The sequence below is a fragment of the Schistocerca serialis genome, chromosome 2, assembly GCF_023864345.2.
Source record: "Schistocerca serialis cubense isolate TAMUIC-IGC-003099 chromosome 2, iqSchSeri2.2, whole genome shotgun sequence".
NCBI lineage: Eukaryota > Metazoa > Arthropoda > Insecta > Orthoptera > Acrididae > Schistocerca > Schistocerca serialis.
Genome location: NC_064639.1, coordinates 936,048,606 through 936,061,118, shown reverse-complemented (window position 1 = coordinate 936,061,118; position 12,513 = coordinate 936,048,606). Strand labels below are relative to the sequence as shown.

General features: G+C 48.9%; 1 protein-coding gene across 5 annotated transcripts in view; it reads left to right on the top strand.

Moving 5' to 3' along the window:
* LOC126458311 (hydroxyacylglutathione hydrolase, mitochondrial) overlaps window positions 1-12,513 on the top strand; it is a 111,333-nt gene that overhangs the window by 24,160 nt on the left and 74,660 nt on the right. The gene's annotated exons all lie outside the window — the stretch shown is intronic.

The window sequence follows — 12,513 nt, the reverse complement described above, 5'->3', positions numbered from 1 at the left end:
TGTCATTCAGTTTCTTTCATTGTTTTCTCATCTCTCTTCTACCTCATTAGATGACAAGTGGTACTGGCAGCAGAGGTATAAGTGCTTAAGAGAGCTCCTGATGGATAGCAAAATATGTAAAGAAAATAAAATATAAATGTGGTGGTAAATCACAAAGTTGACTGGATTAATGTATCCCGGAGCCATGACAAAGTACAAACTGGCAAAGCAGGATTGACTAAAGGGGGATTGCAAAGCTGTGGGAGCACACAAGACATTGGGGAAGATGGGTGCCACCTTTAGGAAAATTAGAGAACCGTTTTGAGGAAAACAGAAGCATCTCTATGAACATAATGGTATTAGGTAGTGAACCAGAACCAGCCAAAGAAGGGAAGGTTGAAAGATGGAAGTAATATATAGCACATCCATATAAGGCAAACATTTCTCAAGATAATATTATGGAAAGAGAATGGGAAACAGATGAAAATGAGGTGAGAGGTACGACACTCTGAAAATAATTTGGCAGAGCACTGGAAGACATAGGTGAAAACAAGACTCCTGAAGTAGGAGATGCTCCCTCTGAATTATTGAGATTGAATGGAGAGCCAGCCATGATAAAACTGTTCCATCTGATGATGTATGAGATGGAAGAGACTGGCAAAACACCCTCAGACACCGAGAAAATATAATAATTCCAGTTTCAAACACAGCAGGTACTGATGGTTGTAAATATCACTGCACTATCAGTTTAAGTCATGGTTGCAAATTGCCTGACGTGGATTATTTACGGAAAAAATGAGTGGCTGACCTCAGAAAAGGTCAGTTTGGGTTCTGGAGCAGTGTGGGAACAGGTGGGGCACTACTTGACCCTATGACTTATCATATAAGATAGGTTAAAGAAAGACAAATTCGTCTAGAATGAGATTTTCACTCTGCAGCGGAGTATGTGCTGATATGAAACTTCATAGCAGATTAAAACTGTGTGCTGGACCGAGACTCGAACTCAGGACCTTTGCCTTTTGCGGGCAAGTGCTCTACCATCTGAGCTACCAAAGCACGACTCATGCCCCGTCTTCAGCTTCACTTCTGCCAGTACCTCGTCTCCTGCCTTCCAAACTTTACAGAATCTCTCCTGCGAACCTTGCAGAACTAACACTCCTCAAAGAAAGGATATTGTGGAGACATGGCTTAGCCACAGCCTGGGGGATGTTTCCAGAATGAGATTTTCACTTTGCAGTGAAGTGAAGCTGTGGGTACAGGGCGTGAATCGTGCTAGGGTAGCTCAGATGGTAGAGCACTTGCCCATGAAAGGCAAAGGCCCCGAGTTCGAGTCTCAGTCCAGCACACAGTTTTAATCTGCCAGGAAGTTTCAAGACAAATTCATGTTTATGGCAAGAGAAAGCTGTGGCCAATATTGGCTGGAATACATTCCTTGAAATTCTGAAGGTAGCAGGGGTAAATACAGTGAATGAAATGTTGTTCACAGTAGGTACAGATCCATGAATGTAGTGATAAAAGTGAAAGACATTGAAGGGAAGTGGTAATTGATAAAAAAATAAGACAAAGTTATTGCCTATCCCTGGAGAGTTAGTCAGTGTGCACATTGAACAAGCAGTAAAGGAAATAAAAGAGAAAGTTGGATAGGGAATTAAAGCCCAGGGAAAAGAAATAAATACTTTTAGCTTTGCCAGCAACATTGTGATTCTATCAGAGAGGGCTAAGGACTTCGAAGAGCAGTTTAACAGAATTGATAGTCTCTTGAAATGAAGTTATAAGATGAGCCTCAATTACAGTAAAGAAAGTGCAATTGAATGTAGCTGAATTAAATCAGATGATCCTGAGGAGATTAGCATAGGAAATGTGACAAAAGTAGTAAATCAGTTTTGCTATTTTGGCAACACAGCTGACAGCAGCAGAGGTAGATAGGCTATAAAATGCAAACTGGCAATAACAAGAAAAACATTTCTGAAAATGAGGAGTTTGTTAACTTCAAACATAAATTTAAGTGTTAGAAAGTCATCTCTGCAGCTATTTGTGGGAAGCGTAGCCTTGTGTGGAAGTGAAATTTATACAATAAGCAGTTCAGACAAGAAGAGAATTCAATCTTTTGAAATGTAGGGGAAAATTAGTTGCTTGTATCAGATAACTAGTTAGGAGGAACTGGATCCATTGTAACAATGCACGAACACAGTATCAGAATTCCCACCATCCAACTTTTAGTCTGCTCCCACATGTATACTAAGACAATGAATGACATAGTATCAGTACAAACACACATAAACAAGGAGAACATTACATTAAGGCACAATCTAAAAGTGAAGTATAACTTTGACAGATAAACATTACAGTGGCTGAGCTCCCAGTGCACCGGCTTACATAAGACTGTTTTGCTGATTTGGGGTGGCCTCTTTAGGCTGGCCATGGAGGCACGCACTGTTTAATTATGCATACATACTGTGTAGGTTATAAGACTCCTTCCCCCTTGGGAAAAATATTCACTGTGGCGATGTCTATGTCATCATTGGAAGGGGCGACTGCTGGTTCATGTGCCATGTCATCATTACAGGAGAATACATTCCGAAATGGCGCAGGTGTGGACAGGTGTAGCACCCAATCCCTTACAAGAAAATGTAAGGAAGTGCATGGACAGTAGAGAAAACAAAGGTGGCAGCTGCGGTGATGAGCTATGGAGGTGCAGGTGGCCCAGCACTAACTACTCTGCGTGGTGGCAGCGGCACCCAGAACAAAGATGGCTCAGGAGCAGTAGGGAATGCGGACCACACCAGGGGGGCCAGCGCAGATGGTTGAGGTAGCTGCACCAGCGGTGGAGTCTCTGGCATGTGGTCAGTCATAGTGTCATGCCACGATGTCATTGGAGGTGCACATGACGCAGAGGCAGCAGCCTCGGTAGTGATAGATGGCCACTTGTATCCACTGGCCAAACCTGCAGGCCCAGATGGCAGAGCCTGGACAGAACCACTGTTAGGTGAATGCTTGTGCGTGGCTGAAAGTCTGCCAGAGCAGATGAAGCAGTGTATGGGGCTGATGACCATGAATCATCTCCATTGGGCTACAGTCAGCAATGGGAGGGAAGCTATATGAGCCCAAGGACCTGCTGAGGGCGTCCTCGAGAGAAGGTATTGTATAAAATTCTTTCATCTGACCAGCCACTCCATCTCACCATTCGACTGAGGATGAAATGGAAGGGTCTTAACAAGGTGGGTGCCACTCTTTGTACAAAAATCTTCAAAATCCTGAGTCACAGGTTGTGGACCGTTGTCCATCACGTGTGTCATTGCAAGGCACAAATCTTTGAAAAGACCATCAGTAGCTGCCGTGGATGTCAATGGGCAATGAACCACATAAGGAAACACTGACAAAGTGTTAACTACTGCAAGCAAAAGGACTAATGAAGGGAGCCACAAAATCAGCATGAATATGTTCCCAGGTGCACTGGTTCACTGGCAATGAGGAAAGAGCGTCCTGTGCTGCCACTTGTTGAATGATGTACTCTGAGCAGGTTTCCCCCTGAGGGTCTGGGGTAAGAATAGGCCCCAGGTATTCCTGCCTGTCGTAAGAGGCAACTAAAAGGAGTCCCTCCCCCTCAAGGGGTAGTTTGCGCCTGCGTCCAGAGTCGGACGGTTCAACTACTTACATTTGTGGTCATTTTGGTTTTTCGCTTATTCTGGTTTCTTCCTTCCTTTGCTTGTTTCCTTTCTTTGTCCTTCTCTCTCTCTCACTGTCTTCCTTACTTTTTACCTTGCCTTCTTCTCCTTGCCTTCTTGTCCACCCTATGGTCTCCGTCTCGGCGTTTGAGACAGTCTGTCCTTTCTCTACCTCTCTCCCTTTTTTTTCCTATTCTTCTTTCTTTCCTGTGCGTGCCTGAAGGCCGACCCACGCGTTCACACACGTAGCCGGTGATGGGCTAAAGCGTAATTCCCCGCCCTGGGTAGACAAGTAGGGCCCGTGTGTACCCCCTGGTAAAGGCCAGGCCTGGGCAGGGCTGATTGCCTGAGCTGACACCTTTCAACCATCCCGATTGGCCCCTCCGTCTGTTCTCGGGAGGTGTGACCTGAGGTTTAAACATTCACCTAAGGTGGGAGCGCCCTCTGAGAGGGTCCCCACAAGGAAGGAGCACACCATCGGAGACGCTGGCAATAATGGGGGATTCATCTGCAATGGATTGCTCTTCTTCTTCTTCTCTCTTGACTTCTGCCCAAAAATGGAAACTTGACCAGCCACCAGTGACAAAAGTACTACCGCCTGCCCCAAAGTTTCTAGATCTGAGGATGGAAAGGATTTTTCATCTGTCAACCATTTTGTTATTCAGAAGGGCGTAGATGCCATAGCCGGACCTGTCAAGCCTAGTACCAGGATGCATAACGGTACCTTGTTGGAAACTGAGAGCGCCTTTCAGGCACAAAAACTCCTTTGGGCCACACTCCTGTACACGTTCCCTGTCTGGGTGGAGGCTCACCGCACTTTGAATTCGTCGCGTGGTGTGGTATCTACTAGATCAGTTGACGGATCGACTGACGAGGAGATTCAGTCTTTCCTCGCTGAGCAGGACGTGACGGCTGTCCATAGGGTCATGAAAAAGGTCGACAATGACATTGTACCGACCTGGACAGTTTTCTTTACCTTTCAGCTCCGTCGCACATCAAAGCAGGCTATGAGGTTATTTCTGTTCGCCCCTATGTCCCGACACCCTGCAACATTATGTGATTGCCTTATCTTTTTAAATCATTCACTAATCGAGCAGTCGCTCGACAACGGCTACAGTTAGCAAATAATGTTGCGAGAATGTAAAAGGTGAACGACCTGTGATTTAACTTGTTTATTGTCGAAGCGGCGTCAGAGATGCAGTGAGTTATTGACTTTGAAAACCGCGGTGCGAAAAATGGACAGAAGAACACTTTTACACATTTTTTTTTTTAATGTACAAGATATATTCTCGATGAACAGTTACTCATTCTTCTCTTGTCTCTTGTGTTGGACGCGCATGTCTTGCCGCCGTATTATTATCGTTAAAAATAATATTATTTTAGTGTAAAGTAAAATTGCAATACTGCATAGCAGTAAATTTATTGTGCGACATGTATGTGAAAACGTCAAAGGAATTACGCTCCTGGAAATGGAAAAAAGAACACATTGACACCGGTGTGTCAGACCCACCATACTTGCTCCGGACACTGCGAGAGGGCTGTACAAGCAATGATCACACGCACGGCACAGCGGACACACCAGGAACCGCGGTGTTGGCTGTCGAATGGCGTTAGCTGCGCAGCATTTGTGCACCGCCGCCGTCAGTGTCAGCCAGTTTGCCGTGGCATACGGAGCTCCATCGCAGTCTTTAACACTGGTAGCATGCCGCGACAGCGTGGACGTGAACCGTATGTGCAGTTGACGGACTTTGAGCGAGGGCGTATAGTGGGCATGCGGGAGGCCGGGTGGACGTACCGCCGAATTGCTCAACACGTGGGGCGTGAGGTCTCCACAGTACATTGATGTTGTCGCCAGTGGTCGGCGGAAGGTGCACGTGCCCGTCGACCTGGGACCGGACCGCAGCGACGCAAGGATGCACTCCAAGACCGTAGGATCCTACGCAGTGCCGTAGGGGACCGCACTGCCACTTCCCAGCAAATTAGGGACACTGTTGCTCCTGGGGTATCGGCGAGGACCATTCTCAACCGTCTCCATGAAGCTGGGCTACGGTCCCGCACACCGTTAGGCCGTCTTCCGCTCACGCCCCAACATCGTGCAGCCCGCCTTCAGTGGTGTCGCGACAGGCGTGAATGGAGGGACGAATGGAGACGTGTCGTCTTCAGCGATGAGAGTCGCTTCTGCCTTGGTGCCAATGATGGTCGTATGCGTGTTTGGCGCCGTGCAGGTGAGCGCCACAATCAGGACTGCATACGACCGAGGCACACAGGGCCAACACCCGGCATCATGGTGTGGGGAGCGATCTCCTACACTGGCCGTACACCACTGGTGATCGTCGAGGGGACACTGAATAGTGCACGGTACATCCAAACCGTCATCGAACCCATCGTTCTACCATTCCTAGACCGGCAAGGGAACTTGCTGTTCCAACAGGACAATGCACGTCCGCATGTATCCCGTGCCACCCAACGTGCTCTAGAAGGTGTAAGTCAACTACCCTGGCCAGCAAGATCTCCGGATCTGTCCCCCATTGAGCATGTTTGGGACTGGATGAAGCGTCGTCTCACGCGGTCTGCACGTCCAGCACGAACGCTGGTCCAACTGAGGCGCCAGGTGGAAATGGCATGGCAAGCCGTTCCACAGGACTACATCCAGCATCTCTACGATCGTCTCCATGGGAGAATAGCAGCCTGCATTGCTGCGAAAGGTGGATATACACTGTACTAGTGCCGACATTGTGCATGCTCTGTTGCCTGTGTCTATGTGCCTGTGGTTCTGTCAGTGTGATCATGTGATGTATCTGACCCCAGGAATGTGTCAATAAAGTTTCCCCTTCCTGGGACAATGAATTCACGGTGTTCTTATTTCAATTTCCAGTAGTGTATTTTCATTACGAGAAGAGAAGTGCCAGTCAAAACGGCATCCATGTTAAATCCTTCATTGCAGTGTAAGTTCATCTATTAATTGCCATAAATTCAGAGTTAAATGGAACTGGTGTATGGATTATTTATTTAATATAGAATCTATGTCTCACTCCTTCATGAAGTTACATAATTTTCTTTATGTTTCTGCCAAATAGAGTGTTCACAGTCACGAATTCTTTCGTCGAAATCGGACGGAAGTTGTATGCGGTGAAATATTTTCTCCGCGCCATATTCTACTCGTAAATGCATAATAAACTGCGGTCCCTTAGGAAATTCATGTTGAGCTATTCAAAAATAATTATATTTTGAATAGGCATTTACTCTCCTCTGCAATGCAACTTCCGACTGATCAGACGATCCAACCAGAAACAGGCGCACATGGTCGGCGTTCGCAAATATATTTCCACCGCTAATTATAGCTATATGTTACAGCACAAAAGTAAACATATTGTTACAATTAGTGACTACGAACGGGGACATTTATAACTGTATGTTTATTTATACACATTACGTAAACATATCGTTATAACCTACACACGCTGCTACCAGTGTCAGCATTTTAAACACACCCGCCAGTCTTGTTCTAATGCGGCTAAATGCGTCACTTGTGGCAGGGACGCCCATGAGGGTGATTGTCCATCTCTGTCTCTTCGTTGTGTGAACTGTCAGGGTGACCATGCAGCGTCCTCTCGCGACTGTCCGATCTACAAGACTGAATGCTGTATATAGGAAATTTGGGTCAAAGAGAAAGTGTCCACCTCGGCTGCTCACAAGCTGTTTGCTAGTAGGGAGCCCACGCTGCTCCCAGCGGGGAAATACAGTACCATCCTCACCTCTCCTCGGCCTAGCAGGGAGGTATCGACGCAGACATGCGATCTGACCTCCGTTCAGCCAGTGCTGAGATCGCCCGGTCAACGTCTCCTCTTCCTCCCATGACCCCTAAGACACAAGCACCTTCATCAGCTTCTGCCAAGACTAAGACCCAGAAGTCAGATGCATGGGTCTTCAAGAAAGAACCGCCCCGTGAATACTTCTTACGTACCCCGAACTCCCAGCCATCGACCAGTACTTCGACTAAATGACCGTACAAGAAGGCTCATAGGAACAAAAGTTCTCCTTCTCCGCCACGGTGCATTTCTTCTCCTGTAACACCCAGCAGTTGCTGCCCCAGGCCATCATCCGTTTCGCCTGGCCGCATCACTGGTAGCTGAACCTCTGGCCGTTCACAGGCGGAGGAAGCTCCGCCTCCCGACCATCTTAACATGGTGGCTGACGAACCTATTGAAAAAATGGATGATGACTCTCCTCCTATTGATAGCGGCAGCAGTGCTCGCTCGAAGCGAGGCCCTCAGCGGCCCTTGAGGTGACCCCTTCTTGCTTCTCCTTTTTGTTTTTCTTCTCACAATGGCACTTCTTCATTGGAATATTCGCGGCATTCACTCCAACCGAGAGGACTTAAAGTTGCTGCTACGCTTGCACTGTCCGCTCGTAGTAGCTTTCCAGGAAATGAAGCTACGCCCATGTGATCGTATTGACTTGGCACACTATACCTCTGTGCGTTTTGACCTACCCCCTGTGGCAGGTATTCCAGCTCATGGAGGGGTTATGTTGCTGGTCCGGGATGATATCTACTACAATCCCATCACATTGCACACCGATCTGCAGGCAGTTGCCGTCTGCATTACCCTCCTCACTTTCACATTTTCCATTTGTACTGTTTACACTTCATCGTCATCTGCCGTTACTAGGGCAGACATGATGCAAATTATTGCTCAGCTACCTGCACCATTTTTGTTGTCTGCCCATCCCCTTTGGGGCTCTCCAGCATCCTGCCCGAGAGGCTCCCTGTCTGCTTCAATAGTGGCGCCCCTACTTTTCTTTCGGACACAACTCATACCTATTCCCGTTTAGACCTCTCTATATGTACTACCCAACTTGCACGTCGGTTTGAGTGGTACGTTCTTTCTGATGCGTATTCGAGCGACCACTTCCCTTGTGTTATCCATCTCCTGCATCATACCCCATATCCATGCTCAACTTGTTGGAACATCTCCAAAGCAGACTGGGGGCTCTTCTCTTCCAGGGCGACATTTCAGGATCAAAACGTCGTAAGCTGCGATAGTCAGGTCGCACGCCTCACGGAAGTCATTCTCACTGCTGCTGAATATTCCATCCCTCATACTACCTCTTCTCCACATCATGTACCAGTCCCCTGGTGGACCACAGCATGTAGAGACGCTATACGTGCTCGTCGATGTTCTTTACGCACCTTTAAACACCACCCTATGATGGCGATTTGTATTAAATATAAATGATTACATGTGCAGTGTCGTCGTGCTATTAAAGAAAGCAAGAAAGCCAGCTGGGCTGCTTTCACAAGCTCCTTCAACAGTTTTACTCCTTCTGTTGTCTGGGGTAACCTGCGCCGGCTATCTGGCACTAAGGTTCACTCACCAGTTTCTGGCTTGACGGTCGCGAATGACGTCCTTGTGGCCCCTGAGGATGTCTCCAATGCCTTCAGTCGATTTTTCGCAGAGGTTTCGAGCTCCGCTCATTACCACTCTGCCATCCTCCCCCAAAAACAGGCAGAAGAGGCAAGGCCACCTAACTTCCGCTCCTCGAATCATGAAAGTTATAATGCCTCATTCACCATGCGGGAACTTGAAAGGGCACTTGCCCGGTCACGGTCCTCCACTCCGGGGCCTGATTCTATTCATATTCAGATGCTGAAGAACCTTTCTCCTGCTGGTAAAGGTTTTCTTCTTTGTACTTATAATTGCATCTGGATTGAGGGTCATGTTCCCACATGCTGGTGCGAATCTATTGTTGTCCCGATTCCTAAGCCAGGGAAGGACAAGCACTTGCCTTCCAGTTGCCCCCAGGGGCTCAGCATTCATTTGCTGGGTACGGGCTTGGTGACCCCGGGGTTCCTGAGCTGGGGACTGGTAAGCGCCGCCCGTCCCCTGTCACCGTAGCCTCTGAGCATACTTCAGCGACCACCGTGCGGCGCGGCGGTGGAACGTTGTGTGTCTCAGGCAATGGGGATCTTGGCTTGACCGCCCGGATCACGAGGATGGAATAAACCTCTATAAAAAAACCCTCAATCTCAAGGTGTGCTGCGCGCTGATGAGATGCATGGCTGTTGAGGTGGAACAGTCGATAGCGGGGAACCTCTGGGGACCTGCCGCACCTCAGTTGTATAAGGCTTACCTAGGCACGCGGGGTTCTGTCTAGGTGGACTTCTAGTTCCCTAGCTGCTCGTGGGACCGCGATGGATCCTTCGAAATCCTCTTTTCTTCCTCCCAGCGGAGAGGGTGGGCCGCTGGAAGGTTCTAACACCCAGTCTCTTAAGAGGGCCTGTGCAGTCAGTCCCCCTGACTCCGGCGCTTCTTTAAACAGTCCAGTCGTAGGTAACAGAATGCATTCTGGTAATCCGAATGTGTTTCTCATTGTGAAACGGAAGGAGGGTAGTTTTGAGAAGGTTTCGCCCTTCTATATACAAAAGGGATTGGAGGGAATCTGTGGCTCCTTAAAATTGAAGCACTTACGTAATGGGACCTTTTTAGTGGAAACTTCCACTTCCCAGCAAGCAACTAACCTCCAATCTGCGAAATGCCTTGGAGAGTATGCCATAGACACTGAACTGCACAGCACCTTGAACTACAGCAAAGGTGTTGCGACATGCCGGGATCTAGTTGGTATTCCCAAGGAAGAACTGCAATGTGAGTGGGCTCCAGAAGGTATCGTTGATGTCCAACACATCATGAAGAGGGTTGATGGCACTCTTGTCAAATCCAACTCCTTTATTCTAACCTTCAGTAGCACACAACTTCCTGAACATGTTAAAGCTGGCTTCCTTCGCCTTAGTGTGAGGCCTTATTTCCCGGCCCCAATGCGCTGTTTCAAATGCCAGCGTTTTGGGCATACCACCTTAGGCTGTAAAGGCGAAGCGACTTGTGGAAACTGTGGTCAGGCTGCTCATGAAGGAGTTGGTTGCTCGTCTCCGGCTAAATGTATTAATTGCTCTGGGAACCACCCTGTTTGGAGTCGGGACTGCCGCATATTTTTAGAGGAACGCAAGGTCCAGGAAATAAAAACGACCAAGCGTATCCCCTATGATGAGACCAAGAAGATTTATAAGTCGATGCAACCTCCCACATTTGCTGCATCTTTTGCATCCCTGGTACAGAAGCCTACTCCAAAAGTCGATGCCTCAACGCAGACTGAGGTGATGAGTGTTGGCACTAACACCTGCAGCTGTCAGTGCACTTGCACCGCAGCCGGTGTTTCAGAGCCAGTAGCCCCTCCTGGAACGGCAGACAAAGGTACAGTGGCGAACTTGGTCCAGCCCCTTGCGCCTCCAACAGCTGAGGTTGTCCCCAAGCCCAGTGCGCCACTTACCACTCCCACATCAGCTCCCTCAAAATCCACCAAACCACAGAAAGCTACTGTACAGCAGCAACAGCGGGTCAAATCCCATGGTAAACCATCTGACCATGCAGATGTTGTTTTACGCGAGGCTTCATCTGACTCTTCCCCAGAGTTGATGGAATACGATATATGTGTGGGGCACTCATCTCGTCCCACGCCTGCCCCTCCACCTGCTGCGGTCTCCCCGCCCCGTCGGAGAGACAGGATGAAGGTGCTACCCCCAACATAGATGGCTCCCATACTCCAGTGGAACTTGCAAGGGTTCAGGACGCATGTGGAGGAACTTCGTCTACTTTCTCAGGGTAGACCACTGTGTCTCTGTCTCCAGGAGACGTATTTCCATCCATCATGCTCCCCTGAGATACGAGGCTATACACTCCACAAAAAGGACGACCTGCCTGGAGAGAGAGCTAGAGGAGGCGTAGGTATTTTCGTCAGGACGGACTACCTAACCTCGCCTCTCTCACTTATGACGACTCTACAGGCCGTCACTGTGTCCGTGCACGTGCGTCATCCATTGACTGTATGTTCACTTTACTTGCCCCCACATGATGCTCTTGATGAAGTGGCCCTCACCGACCTTCTTACACAGCTCCCCCAGCCATTCATTATTTGTGGTGATTTTAATGCCCACAATGTGCTTTGGGGCTCTGCGATTACCTGCCCCAGGGGTAGAGCAATTGAGAGGCTTCTCCTGTCATCCTGTGCCTACTTGCTCAATGGAGGACAGAGTACTCATTTCTGCACGGCGACTGGGTCGTTCTCTGCCATTGATCTCTCGCTTTGCTCTCCAGCTCTTGCCGCCAGTGCTCACTGGGAAGTGGTCGCTGACTTGCACGGCAGTGATCATTTCCCAATCTGGATTCACCTGCCAGATGGCGTGGGCCCCGAAAGGAGACCACCACGATGGGTGCTCAGTGGAGCTGACTGGACGCTTTATAGCCAGTTGGCCCAATTCGAACACTGTGCGAATGTTGAGATGTGGGTGGATCATATTACCCACACGGTCCACCACGCCGCTGCAGCGTCCATTCCACAGTCCACAGGCCACCGGAAAAGGCCACCTGTGCCTTGGTGGAGGCCGACTGCCGCTCTGCAATCAGGACCAGGCGTGCGGCTCTGCGTCGGTTCAAGTGTCGGCCGACTGCTGAGAATCTTGCAGCCTTTCGGGTGGCGAGGGCAAGATGTCGCCGCATTATTCGTGAGAGCAAGAAGAGGTCGTGGCAAACGTCCCTGAACACCATTAATCGTTCCACCAAAAGTTCCATTGTGTGGGAGACCATCCGGAGAATTTCTGGCAGAGGAGGGAGGTGCCCCATAGCTGCTGTAATGACTAACAGCACTCTCCACACGGAGCCACGAGACATTGCCCAGACTCTGGCAGCGTATTTTGCCACCGTTACTTCAACAACCAGTCAGGATCCAGGTTTCCAGCGCCATAGAGCAGTTGCTGAGAGATGTAGTCTGAACTTCCACCTCTCCTGAAGCTTACAGCTGCCCATTTTCTATGTGGGAG